The sequence below is a fragment of the Miniopterus natalensis genome, chromosome 11 (assembly GCF_054644295.1).
Source record: "Miniopterus natalensis isolate mMinNat1 chromosome 11, mMinNat1.hap1, whole genome shotgun sequence".
Classification (NCBI taxonomy): domain Eukaryota; kingdom Metazoa; phylum Chordata; class Mammalia; order Chiroptera; family Miniopteridae; genus Miniopterus; species Miniopterus natalensis.
This window is the reverse complement of record NC_142091.1, coordinates 65,101,436-65,108,863: the sequence shown is the minus strand read 5'-3', so window position 1 is coordinate 65,108,863 and position 7,428 is coordinate 65,101,436.

Sequence of the window (7,428 nt, the reverse complement as noted above, 5' to 3'; positions counted from 1 at the left end):
GATGACTGCGTTTCTGCCCTTAAAAGATCTCACGTTGGCCAGAAAACTGATCTTAAAGGGAGAAAAATAGGATGAGGGGTGGGAGTGCAAGCTGTATGAGAAGTCAGTCATAAACTCTAGTTCCTCCTGACGCAGGAAAGATAGCATAAGCCTCTAGCAATAGGGGGTAGTGGGTCCAGTTTATTTTTATTTATTTATTTATTTATTTATTTATTTATTTATTTATTTATTTATTTATTTATTTATTTATTTATTTATTATTTTTTCTCGTTCACTTAAAACCATTCCTGATTGTACATCAAGTTTGGAGTTTGGGTTTACATTGTCGGAGTGGAAATTTTAATTTCCAAATTGAAGGCTATCTTTTAATTAAGAGTGAGCATAAAAGTTATGGGTCTGCCAGAATTTCTCTCTCGGGCCAGGATGAAATTCCTCTCTCTGAATAAATTTTAAAGAGACAGTGGGAGACAACAACGAAGGCAAATTGCTCTTTAATCAGATCCTCCAATGTTACCTCCCCCTGCCTTTGCCCACCTCCCCTCACCTCCCCCTCTTTTGGCCTTCGCCACACTGTTGCCCTTGTCCACGGGATATGCATATATGTTTTTAGCTAATCCCTTCAACTTCTTTATCACCCCCACCCTCCTCCCCTTGGTCTTCTGAAAGTCTGTTCCATGCATCAACGCTTCTGGTTCCCGCATCCTCCCTTCCCTGCTTTGCTACACTATCGTCGGTGTCCCTGGGTTATGCATATGTGCATCTAAGTTCTTGGTTACTCTCTCCCCCCTCCCACTCCCCACCCCACTTTCTCTCTGAAATTCCTCTGGCTGCTCCATGGTTCTGTGTCTATCTCGTTCATCAGTTTATTTTGTTCATTAGATTCCACCTATCAGTGAGATCATGTGATGTTCGTCTTTCTCTGACTGGCTTATTTCACTTAGCATATTACTCTCCAGTTCCATCCATGCTGTCACTAAGGTAAGAGTTCCTTCTTTTTTACAGCTGTGTAGTATTCCATGGTGTAAATGTACCACAGCTTTTTTATCCATTCATCTGCTGATGGGCACTTGGGCTGTTTCCAGATCTTAGCTGTTGTAAATAACACTGCTATGAACACAAGGGTGCATATATTCTTTCTGGTTAGTGTGCTTTGCTTTCCTTACTTAACAATGTGTTTTATAGATCTTTCCATGAAAGTACTGCCTAGTATCAATGTACCATAGTTGATTTATCCATTTATTTTTGGATATGTAGGTTGTTTCCTATTTTTTGTTATTATGAACTCTGATAAATGGGTGATTTTATTTCCTTCTTTGTGCTTTTTTGAAGTGTACAGATTTTCTACAGTGACTTTTGTAATTTTATATATATTCCCCCTCTCTGCTGTTGGATCTGTGAATGAGTCCAGAGGTCTTTTTGTCAAACTCCCTTTATTCTTACAAAGGCAAAATTAAGTCCCAGAAAAGAAAATGATAGATTAACCTAGCTTAGGTCACGTGTCTGCTGCTGTCCAATCAGTTAAGACCAGGAAAGCAAGGTCATACAAAGCAACCATGGCTGCTGGGGTCCTGTGTACAGATAAAGGAGGACGGACTGGTCCCGGAGAATATTAAAGGTCACCTGGATTCCATTCTATCAAGCTGCATGCTTCAGTGGGGGCTAGGCTTCGCTCTTCACTCAGCGCGTATTGGTCAGACACCCCCTATGAGCCAGGCACTGTTTTAGAATGCAGCCAAGCCAGGTAGGCAAGAAGCTTACATTCTGGTAGAGGGAGAGGAACAATAAACAAAATGCACAAGTAAAATACATTTGGTTTATAAAAGTAAAACAGTAATATCAACAGACAGTACAACCAGCCTCTAGAAAGGTTTCATGCACTGACGCCATGGCATGTGACGGATGCCATGGCCTGGAATCAGCCTTACGGGAACTCCAGGAGATCTGGGAAGTCACCTGGTTTAGCACTTTCCCCAGAGATCTGCAGTGAACACCACTTCCCTTGTAGTGTCCTTTAGGACACTATTTTTTTCTAGCCTGTATTGCAGTTGTTTGTGTACCCCACCACTAGCTCATAAAACTTGATGATCAAGAACCACTTACTTATGGTCACAAATGTTAAACAAATGAAGGCATGAACTGAGGGATAAACAAACCCAAACTTTTCTGACGACGTTATTAGAGTGGGGCAAAAACTCCTACCAATTTCTTGGCAGTAGGGTTGCTTACTTTGGTTTCATTTTTATTATTTTACTTTATTTTCTCCCTCTTTCTCCTTGCCTCCTCTCCTTCCCTGCCTACCTAATGATCAGTGTTTTTTTTTTCTCTTTTTTTAAATCCTCACCCAAGGATATTTTTTTCCATTGCTTTTCAAAGAGAGTGGAAGGGAGAGAGAGAGAGAAAAACACCAATATGATAGAGACACATGAATTGGTTGCCTCCTGCACAAGCCCCAACTGGGGCTGGGGAATAAGCCTGCAACCGAAGTACATGCCCTTGGCTGGAATTGAATCCAAGACCCTTCAGTCTGCAGGCTGATGCTCTAACCACTGAGCCAAACCAGTGAGGGCCAATCAGTGGCTTTTGCTGTAGCAAATTGTGATATTTCAAGTGCTGCAACTATCTTTGAATCTATTTATTTTGCAATTTTGAAATTGGGTTTAATTCTCTATTAAATATATGGTGAAAGGCTTAAAGGGCCACCCCCTCCCCTGCCATTACTTTATACGCCTTGTACTTTGGATCAGTCTGAGAGTACACTCTGAGAGCTTTTATTTTAATTCAATTTCTGTCTTCCAAGGAAGCCTTTTTAATTCTAGCAGAAAAAAGATCATGACTCAAGAAAAATCAGAGAAAGATTAAGGTTTAGCTGGGTCTTAATTGAACTAATGATGATAATAGTGGCAAATATCCATTGAGTGTTTACTATGTGCTTAAAAGCATGTGTGTTAGAGGAATAGCTAAACCTTGTGGAGTGGCTGCTATATGCCAGGCTTTGTCCTAAATGCTTCACATGCTTTAACTCACAACCACCTCATGTAAGGCAGGTTTCTGCACTACCTCATTTAAGAGATAGGAAAACCAAGGCACAGAAAGGTTAAGAACCTGCCCAGTGCCACAGAGCTGGTGAGTAGTTTTGTGGTTCATATCCAGGCGGCCTGGCTTGGATGGCTGCACCTCTAACTACTACACTTAACTGCCTCTTGGTTCAATGTGTTTATTTCTTAGTTGTGTTAAGTCATGTCTGGAGTCTCACTGTTCTTTATTCAAGCGCATCCAACTTCCTAACCTTACGTAGGCCTTGCCAGAAGAGATTTACATACTTATTAGTGGCAGCTACTTTATAAGATAATTGTGAAGATTAAACAAAATAATAGAGGTTGGTGCTTAGGACAGTGCCTGGCCCATAGTAAGGGCCCAGTCAATGTTAGCTCCCTTCCCTTGTACCATCTTAAGATCTTAATTATATGTATTTAAAAAAAATGAATGTTTCTTGGTCACTACATGTTGCTCTCTGGAGGTTAGTTTGTTCCCTCTGAATGTATCCTCACTATTGGAAATAGGGGTATATTAGTTTTCTGTGGCAGCTATAAGAAATTACCACAGCCCTGGCCGGTGTGGCTCAATTGGTTGAGCGTCATTCCACTCACTGAGAGGTCACCCATTGGATTTCAGGTCAGGTCACATATCCAGGTTGTTGGCTGGATCCCCAGGAGGGGGTGTGCAGGAGGCAGCAGATCCATGTTTCTCTCTCCCTGTCCCTTCCTCTCTCTCTAAAAATCAATAAAAAAGAATTAAAAAAAAAAGAAAAAAGAAATTACCACAAACTTGGTGGCGTAAAACAACAGACATGGGTTTCTGTTGTCTATCAAATCTCTCCTGTGTGCTTCTTAAACGGACATTAGTCATGGGATTTAGGGCCCACCCAGATAATCTAGTATGATCTCATCTGAAGATCCTTAACTTAATTACATCTACAAACAACCTTTTTTCCAAATAAGGTCACATTCACAGGTTCTGGGGATTAGAAAGTGGGCACATCATTTTGGGGACCGTCATTCAACCCACTACAGGGGGCTAAGAACAGGTACTTGGGAGTCAGACAGCCTTGGTTCTGGCTGTGCTGCTTACTCAGTGGGTACGAGATTCTCAAGGTGATGGTCTGTATAGGTATTTCCCCTCCTCCCCTGCAAATTAAGGGGACAGTAGTTCCCTTTTTCTCTGCCCTAATGCTGAGAAGTCCAGGTGTCCCTGTTCTTGAGAACATTCCACGGCTATGACTTCCTCCCTGAGCATGAAAGACCACAGAGCGAGATAGAGGCTCAGTTACCCCAGCTGCCTCCACTGAGCCCATTGCCCAGCTCACCCTATGCTGAATGAGGCCGCCCGAGTGAGCCCAGGACAAACCAGCAGCAGAACAGCAGCGTCAAACCACAGAACTGTGAGTAGAAACAAATCACTGTTGTAGGCCGGCGGTCTGCAAACTTTTCCTGGAAGGGCCAGATAGCAAATATATTAGGCTTTTCGAGCCATACAATTTCTGTCACAATGACTCAACTCTGCCATGATAGTGTGACAGCCGCCACAGATGACACAGAAACAAATAGGTGTGGCTGACTTCCAAGAGAACTTTATTTTCAAAAACAGGTGGTGAGCTGAATTTGGCCCACGGACGGTAGTTTACTGGCCCTGTTACAGGCCACTAAGTTTTGGGACAGTTTGTCTTGCTGCAGTAAATAACGGAGACAACCTGCCACGTTCTTCTCATTAGTCCAGGTGTCCCCGTTCTTGACAGCATTCCGCGGCTATGGCTTCCTTCCTGAGGACTCCCTGGGGGTGGAATGCCCTCATTTCCCAGGCCTGGCGCGAGGAAAATGAAAAAGCCAGCAGCGTGTGTTTTTAGCTTCCCTGTTGAAAGGTTCTAGGAGAGCCAAAGAGAAATGGCTGTGGAAGTGCTCCTTTCACAGGGAGTGGAAGGTGCCAGCAGCTGAGTTCCAAATGAGTGGGGGAGTCTCTCTCCTCCTGCCCCTGGAACCCCAAGGCTCCGCGGAGTCTGAGCAGGATGACTTCAAGCTGCCTAGTGGCCGTTGAGGTTAGTGTAATGGAAATCTTTTAGCCTGATAGTCTTGTTGTGTCATTAGAAAGACTCAGCTGTCCCCATAAAATGGTGCCTTCTGACCCACCAATCCACACATTGCTCAGAAGCCTCAGATTTCCTGGAATTTCTACTAGAATTCCTAGAACTCTAAGTAATGGCCCTCAAAAATCAGAATTATTGCATCAATGAAATAGAGAGTCCCAACCTGTTGTTATTTCAGCGCTAGTTGGCAGTCAACCTGTTGGGTAACGGTGCTGATTCTGGCTGGAATCAAGCTGCCAGGAGCAAATCCTGCCTCCCATCAACTTCACCACTACATGGCCTTGGGCAAATCATATAATACTCTAAGCTCAAGTTTCCTCAGTTATAAAATGGTCATAATAATGCTATTTATTTTTACAATTTTTTGTGAAGATTGAATGATATCATCCATGTAAAGTGCTTATCACAGTCCTTATCACATTCTAATCATTCAATAAATCTAGCCATTATAATTATTAACTCCCTGTTAGTCAATTCAATAGTTTCCTGATTTCTGAGATTAAAAAAAAATTACTATTATTATTATTTTAAATAATAGTTTATTGATTTTTTTTAGAGAAAGAGGAAGGGAGAGGGAGAGAGAAACATCAATGTGAGAGCACAACAAAGATTGCCTGCCTCCTGCATGTCCCCTACTGGGGATCGAGCCTGAACCTGGGCAGGTGCCCTTGACCAGGAATTGCACTGGCAACCTCTTGGCGCACAGGGCGATGCCCAGCCAACTGAGCCGCACAGGCCAGGGCTGATTTCTGAGATTTTTATAAAAGATTTATATTATTTCCGGAAGTGTTCTCACCTCTGTATTTCATTGATTTGCCTAAAAATTTTTGGAAGTAGGCAGTAAGGGAGTAATTAACCTCCATTTAAAGGGGAGGAAACTGATGTCTAGGTGTTAGGGCTTTTTTGTTTTTGTGTGTTTTTTGTCCAAGTTGTCATAATTCTTGCCCAGTGAAGCTGGTAAACAAGTATACGTGTTCCATATCCTCAACTGACAGGTTGGCCAAAAAGAGGCAGGGACTTGAGGGGGCTCAAGAAAGAACCAGCAAGTTTAAGTGTTTGGGGCAATTCCCCAGGAAGCTGACTCAAGATTTGCGTAAAGCGAGGTCATTGAGAAAAGCTCTCTGACAGCTGTGGGGAGGTGAAGGAAGCAGGACTGGGCAGAGGGGGAAGGTGGGGTGTGGCTCATCCTCACTTATTCCATGGGGAGCTCTGAAGCTGGAAGGACCCTGCCGAGTAGTCCCAAAGGAGGCATCAGGCTGGGCCTTTAAATCCACAAATTGACCATTCATTGGATGTGGGCCACTCCCGATAAGGCATCTGACCTTGGGCAAGGCTACTGTCTTTAAGTGAGAACAACCCCCAGAGGGGATACTCAGCTGTGTGCTCTCAGCTATCACCACTGAAGGTTTTGGGGGGATGTGGGTGGGGTCCCACAGCATCCATGACATACAGCTTCTACTGTGTGCCAGGTATTGTTACGAACTTTAATGTACATCATTTTATTTCAACCTCACCACAAACCTGCAGAATAACTAACAAAGAGAACTTTGTTATCTTTAGTGCCTTCCATAAGTCCAGTGGTTTACAAATTTTAGTTCGTACAATTTTCTTAACAGCTCATCAAAGTTGGAGTTACTTGTTGCACCTGGTAGAAGAGAAATGGACAGTTCAGAAAAGCCAAGTGGCTCAGCGGTTAAATGTCGACTCATGAACCAGGAGGTCACGGTTCAATTCCCATTCAGGGCACACGACTGAGTTTTGGGCTCCTAGCCCCAATAGGGGGCATGCAGGAGGCAGCCGATCAATGACTCTCATCATTGATATTTCTATGTCTCTCTCTCTCTCCCTTCCTCTTTCTAAAATCAATAAAAATCAATAAAAACATATTTAAAAAGAGCCAAAAAAAAAAAAGCCAAGTTGGTGCTCAGGACATCAACTCAGCTCTGTCTCACTGGGCAGTACTGATCTATTTTATAGACCGGGAACTCGCCGTTTAGTGAGATGAAATGACTTTTCCGAAGTTCAGAGCTAGTCAGGTCAGAGTTAGGGCTTAACTCAGGTCTGTGGGATGCTCTTTCCCAGGTACCATGCTGCTTTGCATAAGTGATAAAGTTGTGCATTGGGAAAAAGGAGTAAGACCATAAAGGAGTGGGCGAAAAAGGGCAGCTATGATGCAGCTCAGCTTCCCTGGATTCTGCTAATTTATCCTTGGTGCTTCAAGGGCTTTTAAGATTTTCCTGAAAGCTGCAGTTTATGGGCTTTGAGTATCTCACTAGGGCTGGCCCTGAAGG